Source organism: Corvus kubaryi, unplaced genomic scaffold (assembly GCF_017639235.1).
Source record: "Corvus kubaryi isolate FWS band 111438036 unplaced genomic scaffold, C.kubaryi_AGA036_p1.0 37300, whole genome shotgun sequence".
Taxonomy (NCBI): Eukaryota; Metazoa; Chordata; class Aves; order Passeriformes; family Corvidae; genus Corvus; species Corvus kubaryi.
The window spans coordinates 4187452-4200816 of NW_024581093.1; the positions used below are offsets into that span (position 1 = coordinate 4187452).

The 13365-nt window shown below is 41.4% G+C and overlaps 1 long non-coding RNA gene across 1 annotated transcript; it reads right to left on the minus strand.

The window, feature by feature from the left end:
- Positions 1-915: 915 nt before the first annotated feature.
- On the minus strand, positions 916-13128 carry LOC121664128. Its single transcript, XR_006015890.1, has 3 exons — positions 12844-13128; positions 5687-5870; positions 916-5118 (listed from the first exon to the last, which is right to left on the minus strand). It is a non-coding gene; the product is annotated as an uncharacterized LOC121664128 (long non-coding RNA).
- Between the last annotated feature and the right edge of the window lie 237 nt (positions 13129-13365).

Below are 13365 nucleotides of genomic sequence, written 5' to 3' on the forward strand. Positions count from 1 at the left end.
GGCTGGCACCAGCCCTGACAGGGACCTTGGCATGGTGTTTTGGGTACCATGGAATAGAAATGTGCATCTTGTGTGTTTGGGGGAATGTTGGATTTGGTAAATGGGGATTGAAACTGGGAGGAAGAAGCAGTAAGGTTCAGGTAAGGTTATACATTGCCTGGAGTGACTTTCTTTTGCACAAGCATTGGATCATCCCTATTCTGAGGCTTAGCTTTTCTTTTTACCCTAAAAAACCTCTCTCTGTTGGCCTTTTGGAAAATGATAACACCAGTGAGGTCATTGTGGAATTGGATGTTAGGCAAACCACTGGATATTTTGTTAAATAAAATGGTCCTTGCCAATATTTTGCAATCAGTCCTTTAAGTTTAAACCACATCTCGAAGTTGAAATGTGTCTATGTCTATGGATAGATAAACTTGTGTGTGTGTACAGCACAGCCTAATCCCCTCATTAATTATAGTTCTTTTTTCATTGCAGGGATCTTTAAAATAGATAAACAGCAGTTCTGAAATCACAACATGGAGGGAGAAAACCTTAATGTGTTTTTAAGTTACTTAGAGGAAGGCCTGTACAAGAGGCTGACTATTTCTTAGCAAGAAAAATGCCTTTGAAATCTTTTCATAGTTCAGGTGTCTTCAAAACCACATCGGATAGGGGTCTAGTCTTTGTGTTCAATAACATCATCATTAAACATTAACACATCACAAACAACAACGTGTTTATCATGTTAACATTATTTTCCAGGATCAGGTTTAAATAATGGTCTCTAAAAACAGTGTAAGTCCTGTTCTTTCTGTCTTTATTTTTTTTTTTTTTTTAAGAAAGATGTATTTGCTTGATGTATTTGCTTTCTATAAAATGAGTATTTAATACCAGGTGAAAATATGAACTTCAAATGATCTTTGTTGATTTTAACACTTGGAGACACTTGATAGGAGAAAAAAAGCTGCATGATGAAGGTACAAGCAAAAAAAGGTGCAGAGACTTGACAACAATCTAAAATAAAGAAGACTCTACATTTCAGATAAACTTTTACTTATTGAGGGAGGAGAAAGGGCTTTGGTTCCCAAATGCTCTGCACAGTGAAAAGCTGTGCATGCTGTTGTGCACTTCTGGCTGCACATTCCCTGTGTCAGGGCACTTTCTCTGTGTGAGGTGATGCTCAGCTCCGTGGTGGCTCTCCTGGGGCAGCTGAAGGGCATTTCCAAGGCCAGGGCTGTGTCCCATGAGCAATGGCAGAGCTCTGCTGCTGCTGTTGGGGTGTTGAACAGGGAGATTCAGTGATGGTGGGGGGAGCCCTGGGGTTCAGCATCACTGCCCTTTACTGCCTGACAGCCCTGCCTTGGTCCTCAGGTGTGGAGCACTTGTGTTCTGGGCCACAAGGATATCTTGGAACATGACTTCTAGGCTCTTCCCTGACATACAGAATGGTAACTGTCTCCCACACCATTAAATTATGCCCTTTAGAGAGCTGGCAGAAGGCAGACCAATGCTGTACATCTCTGGGAAGGGTTGGGGTGGTGCCTCCTCTATAGCCAGGAAGACAAGACCATTGCACAACAACAGCTTGTTCCTTAGAAGGAGCAGGCAAACGTTCATGTTGCCTCAATTTTAGGGCCATGCAACAAGCTGAACTTGAACTTTTGATATCTGCAGCCTGCCCTCTCTGTAGTAATTCCTCCCTCTCAGTACCATAGTTCAGTGTGAGAAGAAGCTCGAGTACATATCTTCCTCCTTTTCCAATCACAATAGGCCATATTAAACCTTGTGTCCAAGTGGGATGGAATGTGTGCAAGTTCTGGGACTTTCTCAACCCTTGAACTTAGCAGTGAGAGCTGTGGATTGCCAGAAAATAATAAAAAAAAACTCTCCTAGTTCAGCAAAAGGGTTTTAAAGCTCTTTTGACAAAGTCCTGAAATGTAATTCTTTGTCTTGTTGATTTTTATTTTTTTTTTAATTTAGAAGCTTTCAGGTGATTCTTGAGTCTTTCAGTTCAGCTGCTCCCTGTAACACAACTGTCTTCTCTGATCCCCCAAAGGCAGGGCTACAGAGCCTTGAGTGTTTTCATCTTCTCCTTCTGGGGCTGTGTGTTGGTTGTATAATGAATTGCAAAGGCCAACACAAGACTTTGCAGTTTTTATAGGTGTGAAACACTCTGAACTCATCTGTAGAAGGTGACATGAATATGGAGCTGTACAGGGTGCTACACAGGGAGGCAAGTTTGGATCCATTTCACACACGTTCTCAGGCAGATTTGAGATGGTTTTAAGGCTCTTGTTTTGTCTGAAAGACCTAAACATCCTTCTCTAAGTACCAGGCCTTAAAACATATTGCAAATTGATGCTTCAAAAGCAATGATATAACTCAGGCTATTCTGCTCACATATTTCTTCATTTAGAGAAAGGAGGCCTTTCTGAAGAAGGTCTGAGGATCATCAAGGTCTGGGCAAGTGAGGTCTTGTCAAATTTTACAGATAAATGTTCTTAAAATTGAATAGCTTGTTTAGTGGCATGAACCATTATTTCCTTATCTCTGGTTTTTCCTTTCTTTCTTTACTAAGATATTGCTTTCCTGTGTCCTGTTGAATTCCTCATCCTGTTAGAATAAGGGTGGGAAAAGGGAGAGAAATATTGTCCTGAGCTGCACAGACACATTGTCATTGTGGTTGCCTATTAACTTTCTTCTGATTTCTGCTTACTTATCATGTGCTTTAATGTTGTATTACACTTTCCAGCAGCAGTGTGTCTCTAGTGCTTTGTCTCTGAAGCACTAAAACTTACTGTTCCCTACTTTGCTGTTGTTGTCTTCCTCATGGAAAATAGCCTCCTTAGGATCACAAGAACAACAGGGCCAGTTATTTTAATCAAATGATGTTTTTCAGGAACTTGAAAGGTTGCTATATCAGCCTCTGCTCTGACCTCTGAAACAAAATCACTTCCATTCACGTTATTATCTTCAGCGTGTGGGAAACAGATGGAATATGAATATTCTATTTTTCCTCCCTCCTTTTTTTTTTTTTTGGGTGTTTGCTTGATTCCTTTTGAAACTGCACCCAACCTATAAGCAAACAGCCTCCTCTGTGTTCATTCCCCGGCATTCTCCAAATACTCACATTCTTAAAATACCATCATCTTCCTTATTTTCTCAATTCTGTATTTGTTTACACTCAAAAGCTTCTTTGTAGCTGCCTACACTGAGCTGGGGAAACATATAGTCTAGTCCTCCTTTATGTAAATGTACAATAGATTGTTAATATCTTTGTTACCAGATACTAGCAAGCTTTATTGAGGACAAATCCATATGCCAGTGAAATTGTACAACATGAATGTTCCCAAATGCATGCAATGTTCTTCAGATTAATTGGATTCTATGGAACATATTCCCATCACAATGTGCAGAGGCTTTAAACATATAACTCTCATTAATGTTAATGGGAGTCACATGCTTAAATCCCAGCACTTCTAGATAGGAATAGCATTGCTTTAAATGAAGTCAGAGTCCACCTTACTGTGAACTATTACAAGAAATGATTGCAGTTTTCTCCTATGGAAGAGAAGGGAACAAATGCTACCAAATCATCTCTCTAAAGCATTTCATATTTCTAACACTGCTCAACAAAAAAAACCTATGCTGAACTGAAGAAACAGCTCAGTACTGGAAGTTCTGCTGTTATGTTAAAAAGTGAAGTATACCTGTTCAACACTCAGCCTTAAAATAACAGAAATGAGCAGGAAACAGCTCTTTTTTTGTAGCAGAAGGAAAGGATAATCGTCCTTCTTGGTAGCACACATATTTTCATGGATTTGAAATGGTACATATACATAACCAGAATGTATATTCATTAGTAAGAATTCTACTAATATCTCAGTGTGGGCTGTTTAATTATGTTTTTCCTAAATCGAGCCAATAGGTTTGGCAATTTTGTTTCCAGGTATTATTTCATGATAGTTCATAATACAGTACTTTCACAGTGCTGGAAATGCAGCAGAAATGGGAATACTGGAACCGAAGAGAGTTCTTGAACAAAGTCACTGGCAATGGACCTTAAATAGAGAAGTAGAGAAAATGGACTCTGAGGTGGTTAAGGAAGTTTTGGATTACTTTACATCAGTCTTTATAAAACTCATTAGTCAACATCTTTATCAGTTAACTAGCTGTGATGAGCCACGGACATCATACTAGTCATTTGTAAAGGGACAGGTGACAATCTCTTCAGAGATACAAGTAGGTGGAAATAGGTGGACTTGCATTTTAGATGAACATTTTGTGTCATCTGAAGTGTGAGATTTGTTCTCATGTGTCTTGTGCCCAAGGAGGAGCTGTGCCTTGGAAATCCTGCTCTGGAGCAAGGAGAGCAGATTTCTGACATCCCGTAGCTTCCCATGGAAGCTCATTTTGCAGTTTCCCAAGGGTGGGATTATGTTCTGCTTGCGACAGGATGCAATGGCCTGGGAAGGGGATGCCATTTCCATGGCAGGAGCAGATGTAACTGTTAATGCAATTGACAGCCTGGTTCTCTACTCCTCACTTGCTCCTGTAGGGAAATACTACAGTAACAAGCATAGATAGGTTTTATATTCCTAAAACAACCAGGCCACAAGCAGAAGGAACAGAAAAGGACTAATTTTCTGTGACATAATTGGATATGGCAATAGGCCAGATTGTTTGATTTTACTGGAAAAATCCCAAATACTGTGTATGGAAGCTGACTGTGGGAGGGAGAAGCTATATCATTGCTTGGTTTATGTGGCATATGTGTTGGGCAGGCTGAGGAGAAGGGCACAAAATGCATCTGGTCATCTTGAAGAGGTCCTTGATATTGGTCTTGAAAGAAATGCTCTGCATCCAAACTTTTTTAGTCAAATGTGTAGGGAGAAAAGTTCTGTATTATATAGCCATGAGCTGGGGTGGTTTTGTGGGCAGTATAAGGGAGGAAACCTTCAATCCCTAAAAATATTGTGGTTGATTGTCCAAATTTGAGTCTCTTCTGGTCAGCAGTAGATTTGTTCCAGCTACTCCATTTCATCCTCCAACACTGTGTTGTTTGGTCCATTCCTCTGTTCCTCAGACTAAAGCCACGCAGATGAGCAGGAGATATTCTGGTTCGCACAATCATACCTATGGAGAAGCACCCAGAGGTTGGGAGATGGTTATCACTGATCACGTGTCAGCATCTTCAAAACTCATCTCTATATGAGTAAGCTGTTGCTCAAATAAAGCTCAATTCCTTCCTGCTTAATCAGTGCTTTGCTTATTACACTAAATTGCGAGTCTTCTGTCTGAGACTTCATCTTCCTTTTGCTGGCTTCCCTACAATCTTCTGATTCATTTGCGACTCAAATCAACCATCTCTGTTCCTGAGTATCTGAGAAACTAACTGAACATCAAGATTCAACACTTGTGGAAACTGGAGGCATTACGTAGTCTTTGCTTTTCCCCTTCACTTCCTTTTCTACTGTCATGTATTTTTCTCATTTCTGCTTCTACCACTTCCATGCTTGGAAAGGGTGGAAACTTCTTTTCCTGCCACATCTTTCCTCGTGACGTCTCTGCATCTTCTCGTTGATTGATTTGACTGTGTGAGTCATGGCAAAATTGGAATGCCTCATCTCCCTAACCAACCACCTCCACCCCCATTTTTGTTCCCTCTCTCAGTCCTGGCACGTGAGTGCCCCTGGTGACTCACCTCTCTTTGTGTTGCTTCATCACACAAGTGACCAGTTCTGTTGAAACACTTATGCTGACTCAGGTTAAAGGCCATAGATGGAGGGTTCACTGGTACTTTCCATCAGATTGGACTGTTCCAAGAGCTAAAACAATCCTTCTTCAGCATCTTTTTCCATCAGATAGTCCATCTAGCTAGTGTTAAACTGGGAAGAGATTTATTGAGATGGTTTGAATGATTTGCCTAGTGGCCAGAAAGGACACTGCACAGGGCCAGAACGTGCCAGAATATTGTTCAAGTGGAAGGAAAGGCACCAAATTGTTTTTCTTCCCTTCACTGGTCTGGCACACAGTGACCCAGAATGAGCGTGTCGTTGTAGCCCAGCCAGATACAGAAATCATTCCCTCTGATTGTCCTTGCACAGACTGTAAGCAAAGACATCAGGAAGAGCAGAGGTGGACTTGTAGCTGCCCAATGCCAGTGGTGATTCCATAGTTGCCATTCTCAGCAGTGGATTTAATGTTTCTGGGTATTTTAGGAAACGTAGTAACCTAATTTATCACCGGCACATGTAGCTGGAGTCTGAAATGAGAGATGTGAACATTGATTCACCTTCAGTGAGAAAAACCTGGGAAAAAGGATTGTTTCTTGGCCAAAGCTGGCTAAAGAATTTTATTCCTATTCTGATTGGCACCGACCAAGACTCCTACTCTTCTAGTTAAAGTAGCATAGAAAATGCATGTCCAACTTAGTAGACATCAGTACAGTGAGAGCAAAGAATCCTCTCAGTCAAAAGCAGAGAATTGGTTGTATTGCAAAAGCTTTGTAAGACATTAAGTTTGCTTGACTAAAGTGGGCTGGACAACACATCCTGGGGGATGCAAAGTAGCATTTTCTTTTCTGATTTAGTCAAGATAGACAGCTCAGTGAGAGACACATGAGAGGAGAGAGCAGGTGTATTTCCTTCCCCTGGCCTATTGTCCTCATTTGATTCCCCTGTTGACAAAAAGATTTTAAATGTAACACAAATACAAAATTACCTGGGAAAGAAGTGAAACACCCACCTAAAATGTTCGGCTTGAAACATCCCTTTGCATCTGGGTAAGACAAATTCTAACATGATGGTGGTCCAAGGCTGAGGGTTGATGTTACTTATTTGCCTATTTGGCATGGATCTTTAACACTTTCTTTAGACTTTCACAACCCCTTGGCTAATATTGCTGGCAGATCTCTTTGTGGAGAAACATTGACCACCACAGTGAAGGATGCCTTGTCCTTCTTCTTTCTGTTTCCTGGGTGCCTTCCACTGTACCACAGCTCCCATTGCTAGGCATTATACTTGGGAAAACTGCTTGCTTGATTTAAAAAATAAAAAAAAAAAAAAGCAGGGAAGAAGGAGAGAGGGGAGAAAAAGGGCTTGTGAGCCTATGGTGAACTTAATTAACATCACTGGAGGGACAGCAATAAAGTACTTAACAGGGCTATAGTGAAAGCTTGCAAGACATGAACGAGTCAAAATATTATTGACGTATCCAATTATTTGCAGTTGTGGGGGTTTTGTTTTCTCTGACGACTCCTGAAAATAATAAAGCACTTAAAAGTTCCGCTTTCACTTGGCTGACCCAGCGCTCTTGCAGCAGCACAGTGTGTTACCCCGGGAGGGAGCTGAGCCGGAGCCAGCGCAGGGCGAGGAGCGCTGAGAAAGCAGTACACACAGTCCCCCTGGAGGGGAGCAGCTCACATTCATCTCTAGGGGCTCTTCCTGCCTGGCCTGTATTATTTATTTTACTATTATTAGCATTTCTGAGACACCAATCACTATGGTAACTGTGTGCCCATAATAACTTTGCATCTCTGAGATTCTCTCCACCAGCGGTTTCTCTGTACTTCTCAGTTGCTAATTGTTTTCACCCCGCATGCATGGCCTGTTGCACTCTCTAGGTTATTAAACCTGAGGACCTGCTACAGATGGGAAGGCTGAGGTGCAGAGGGTTTAAGGGATGAGGCTTTATGGGTCTTCTCACTCCTGGACCTGCCTCTCCAGAATAAATCTGCATTTCAGCTTCTTTCCCTGGCTTCCTAGAGGTGCATTGCAATAGGGACTTAAGCCATCAACCCCTTCTAGGCTTCATCTTTCTCTTTAAATTGTTCCTATCACTTTTCTTCTGCTTGCTGAGCCCTTGAGACACAGTGCTGGGAGCCAGGGAAGGCTCTGGCTGAATGATCTTGATGAAAATATTTCTCACAGCTCTTCAGGAGTGCATTTTGCCCCAGCCTTGCGCAGACAGACATAGTGGGCATGGTGACCCCATGCAAGCATGAAGGAGTACGGGAGGACCTCAATGGCCGTGCCTCAGCTGTGCCCCCTGCCAGCTTCAGAGTTGCAGCCCCATGGTATTCAGCATTGGAGATGTTCACTGAGAGACCCCTGTGGTGATCCCCACAAACCTGCTGGTTAGGAACATGTCGGAGGAGAAACCCCCCAAACATCCAGATCACAGGGCAGTGAACTCATCCCTGCACTTCACTTCAGTTTTCAGCAGCAGCCAGGACTCTGTGGTTGCAGTCACCCACTGGCACAATAGTGTCATTTTAATCCTTTTAATATTTCTCTTTTTAAGAACATCTTAGCTTGGGGGCCACATGGAGGCTGAATGGCAGGAAGCCTGTGTAAGCTCTGGGGTTGTGGAGGGGAAAGACACAGTCTGCAGCAGTGCCAGTATGCACATCACAGGAAGAATTCTGGTTGATTTTCACATATATCTATAACATCTGTGTGGCTAATAAAATTGATGGAGTTTGTCATAATCAGCCTGTACTCTCCAGTGAGAGAATTATGTCTGAGCATTTGGAAATCTCATGCACAGGCAGTTACTGAGGGAATGCTGTGAAGATTAAGTTGTTTCTGCGTGGCAATGAATGCCCACGCTGAAATGCTCTGCCTGCGCCTGTGCTGCAGTGGGGTCCTCAGGAAGAGCATGTTGTTAAGTGGGACACTTGTATTAACTAGAAGAACATGCTTTTATGTGCTACCTGCTGTCACAAGTGTGCATTTATATTTATGCTGTTGCACTAAAATAGTGGATTTCCAATGCAACCAAAACTAATCCCAGAAATATTGCATGGAACAGCCCTGGTCCTCATTCCGTGTGGAAAAGGGGAATTCCCCCCAGAACAACATAAAGGCACCACTCTGATCTCCTACAAAACCCTCACCCACTGGTGTTCCTGGCATTGCCTGTGCCTCGGGGTTGGCTTTTTGAAAGGCTTGAGCTCCTGGGCTTACTCTGCTACAGGGCATCGTGTCCTGCCCATCACTGCCACCTGCTGCCTTTGAGCTTTTGGAAGCCCAACACCCAAAATCCATGGGGGTGGAATGAACCAGACCTCAGACATGCTTGTCCTCCAAGGGCTGAAATGTGAGGAATGGGTGTTTTGTAAAGTTGTGGTTTTTTAGAGAATCATACAGTAACCTTTTGTAATGATGTCACTTAGCGTGCTACTTGCTGTGGGCTTTTTTTCTGTTGCGCTGAAGAGGTGGTAAAATCCATGTTCTTTTGCTGGATCAAAAGTAATCAGCTGATAGCTGTCAGGTTCCCCAAGAAAAAAATGGACAAATAATGCTGTGATGACAAATTCTGATCATATTCATTTTATAAGCAGAGATAGTTGCAGTTTCATATGTGATGGATTGAAAAACAGTACTCAAGAGGGATTCATACATTCTCTATTTATTTACTGCATTTTGTTGGCTATGGGCTTAAACAAAATTGGTTTTGCATCCAAAATGTAATCTGAATGCCAGTGAACACAAGAAGGCAGATGAACACAAGTCATTTGGGCATCCAATTCCTTTGCATGTGCGTGTAAACACTTCTTTTTGAAGTACCAGAGTGGGCAACATTTAGCAATTTGTTAAAAATATGGACTCAGATTTTTCAAGGTGGTGTCTTGATTTGCTATAAATCTGGAATATATGTAATTCTGGCTGTGGCAGTTCTGTACCTTCTGCCTCTTCACTGTGCTGTCAGCTCTGTGGTTTAGGAAAACTGGAGCGGTGTGTGATATTGCTGTTTTGAGTTCAGAAGAAATCCAAACCAAATGAGCCTCTTTGGTAACTTCCCTGTCTTTCTGGGATGGATATAGCCATTCCTGCTCCACCTTTTGAAAGAGTTTTGGGGCCTGACCCAAAACACATACATGTCTGAGGATTTCAGCTCAAGCCCATGTTCCTATAAGAAGTCAGTACTGTACTGCCATTTAAAAGTGAGTTCAAGTCTTTTATTGTTTTAGATCCAATGATAATAAAGACAAATGCATTGGATTAATAACTCTCCTACCTTGAAATTTAATTTAAAATCTCTTGTAATGTAATCACATTTGGGTGTGCCATTACCCAGATGGAGAGAAATTTGTTTTGTTGAGAAATTGCTTTAGCATAAGAATGACTTGAGTTTATTAACAGGGAAAAAACATGACTCCCCTCCCTAGCCACTCCCCATGCATTCCAAAAATAAGAAACTCATTTCAACATGGACGTTACTGGTTAAAAAATAATTACACATAATGAAATGTCATATTTCACACATACTCCCTGCAAACTATGCTTCTTAGTCTTCCCCAAAACACTGCAGGGTGTAACCGGCTCTTTCTTCCTCCTTCATGAAAAGAGTATTTCACAATGGAATTGTGTGATGACAAAAAATGGTGCTGGAAAAGCATCACTACCCAGAGAGACATAAGGAATTGCCACAGGCCACTGCTTATAATCCCACACAGAATTAAATAGTCATTGTATCTCTTTCCCGGGCTTCATTCTTCTTTTGTGACCTACAGCCTCAACGAGAGATTTTACAGAAACGGAACACCATGGAACAGCAAATTTGGGAACCCTGTCACTTGACAAAAAATGTTTGGCTTAGAATGTTATTTTTTTAAAATGTATCTTTCAGCCGCTGTCATTAAAATTGTTAAACAGCTTTAGGAACCTGTTTTGTCAACTACCTTGGGGACAAGTATGAAATACTGGGCTGTTAAACGTGTGCCACAAAAAATAAACTGCGTCGTGTGAGAGCTGCAGGAGGAGCGTTCGCGGGGCTGGACACGCGCCGGCACACCTCGGCTCCTCGTGGATCCTCCCCACTGCTGCAGCAGCTCTAATTAGTTGGGATTAGATATTCCCAACTCAGGGAGATGCTCTCCATAAATATTTGTTTGCATTTAAAAGCAGATTTCTGCAAAGGTTCTGGTGCTGACAGTTTCCCTCCAGGAGCACTGGCAAAGTGTGGATGCAATGCCCAGATGTGCACAATGCGTGCAACCCATGTTGTGCACTGGGGCCCCTTAACTGCTAAGTTTTGGGTTATTTCTTCAAGTAGGGCTTTGGCGGGGCTGATTCTTACATTTTTGAATATATTTAGTATGTAAAAGAACATGTACACCATTTTGCATTAAGCTGAATTGCACAAATGAATTTTGTGCCTGAGAGCAAGAATATTCATTGTATACATTAATGCTACTTCATTTCTAATTATTTATTTCTAAATACGGGTGATGCTGCATGTCTCTGGAGGGGGGTATTGCAGTTCTGTGAGCTTATGTTTGGATGGATACAAGTGTTTTATTCCTACAATATTCCTTTTTAAACAAATATGTAATGATAAGCCAGAGACGTTGCTAAGAAAAGACACTGCTAGAGATTATGATTGTCATAACTTCAGTAGACTGGGGTAATGGTGCTGAATTAAAGTTCCTGTGGCAAGATTTTTGCAAATTCCAGGGATTTTTCAGGAGAGCGAGAGGGAAATCACAGATGTTTGTGGGTTTTTTACTCCTTAAAACTCTATCCTGAAATAAAATGGGTAGAAATGAAAGGAACAAACTAGGCAGGGAAGGAACAAAATATGAAGGTGAAGAACTGATTGGAAACCCCAGGGACAGAATAGAGAGGGAAGGAAGTTTGAAAAACTATTTTAATTCTTCTCCTTGAATGAAGGAGTTACATGGGGGAAAAGAATGCTCATTTTAATTTTATGAAATGAAATTTTATAAATTCTCTCATTTTAATGCCCTTATCTACTCCTGTCTGTAATTAACAGTACTCAACAGTACCACTTATTAACCTCAGTAACACTTTGTTTAAAACAATATTTTGCAGGATTGCAGTCTGTTTTTCACTGCTGTGCATTGCTGGATGTCTGGGAGAGGTTCTACAGCCACCCATAACCCACTTCATCCTCAAATCCAGGCATACTTTACATTCAGAGCTTTGAAAACCAGCTAAATTTACACCCAGCTTGCTCTGGAAATAAATCTGCTCATTTAGATGAGGTCTCATTTAAAGTGGCTTAGCCCAATAATTAATCATTTCATTTTCTTTATATATTTGTGGGTGTTTGAAAGAAGTTTGATTAGTTACCAGTGATTACACTTCCCAACACCCTGCAAAGGAAATAATAAAATAAAACCCGTCAGGCTTTTGTAAGGATTGCTGGGGCTGAATTTGGGCTGAATTTAATAGCGACTTACTAACTGGCAATTATTTGTCTCCCTTTAACAGGAACTCCATAATGAAGGAGGTTATCATCCATGAGTTATGCCCAGCTTGTTTTTAAACCTGCAAAGGGCAGATACTGTGAACAAAGCAGTGATGGCTCTCAGGTTCCTCCCCAGGCACCAGGAGAGCAGTGGGGCTGTTTTGGATCACCTGAGCACAGGTACCACCAACCCATCCTCTGCCACCCCCTGGGACACTCCTGCTCCTCCTGCCCATCATTTGGGCTCCTTCACTAAACACAAACAAACAGAAAAGCTTCCAGTCACTGAATTGTTGTTCCTAAATGCACTAAATTATTTTAAGGAGTCCTGAGATTCAAGATATTTTTCTAAGCCAAGGTTTTTGGCTTGTAAGGAGATGGAGAGGGTAAAAGATCGTATTGGTCTGAGCAGATATTACACCTCTAAAGCTGCCCGTGGTTTCTTATCTGTATTGTGGCCAAAGTGGATGGATGTCAGAGTTCAACACACCCATGCTGTTTAACCTGGTGCTATTATCACAATGACCTTAACCAGCTAGGCAGTTCACAGAGCAGGCACTAAACAGAGCATGAGATGAATTTAATGGATTACTAGGGAGTATGTTATTGCAAGGAGAAGCACCTGTGGAGCAACATATTTACCTCAGTTCCACTGAATGAGCATGTTGAAAGTGAATTGGCACAGCCTTCTGCTTTATGAAAGGAAGTATTTTGTCATTCTTCATGCTTTCATTAAGAGGATTTAAGGCAGAGGATGCTGAAATGGTTCTGTGTTGGCACCAAAAAAAATCACAGATTAATAGTGGAGCTTGAAAATAGTAAAGCATCTGATTTTTGCTTTTTCATCAACAAGCCTAATAAACCAGGATGAAACTATTAACATACAAATAGACAACCTTCTGATTAAAACAGCAGCATCCAGCCCAGCCTGAAAAAGACCTCTTCACACAGAAAGCAATTATGATGGCGAGTGTTGTCCGATTCATTTCCATTTGCAGCAAACTTAGAAAATCAAAATGTAACCAATCATAATTTTGCAGAAAACCTGGTGTTATTTAAAAATGAAGATGCTCTTGATTTTTCTTATCACGATTAACATATTAGAAGCCCCCAAATCTACTATAAGGTTGTACTCCTTTGAATTTCTACCCCAGGCAAATACTG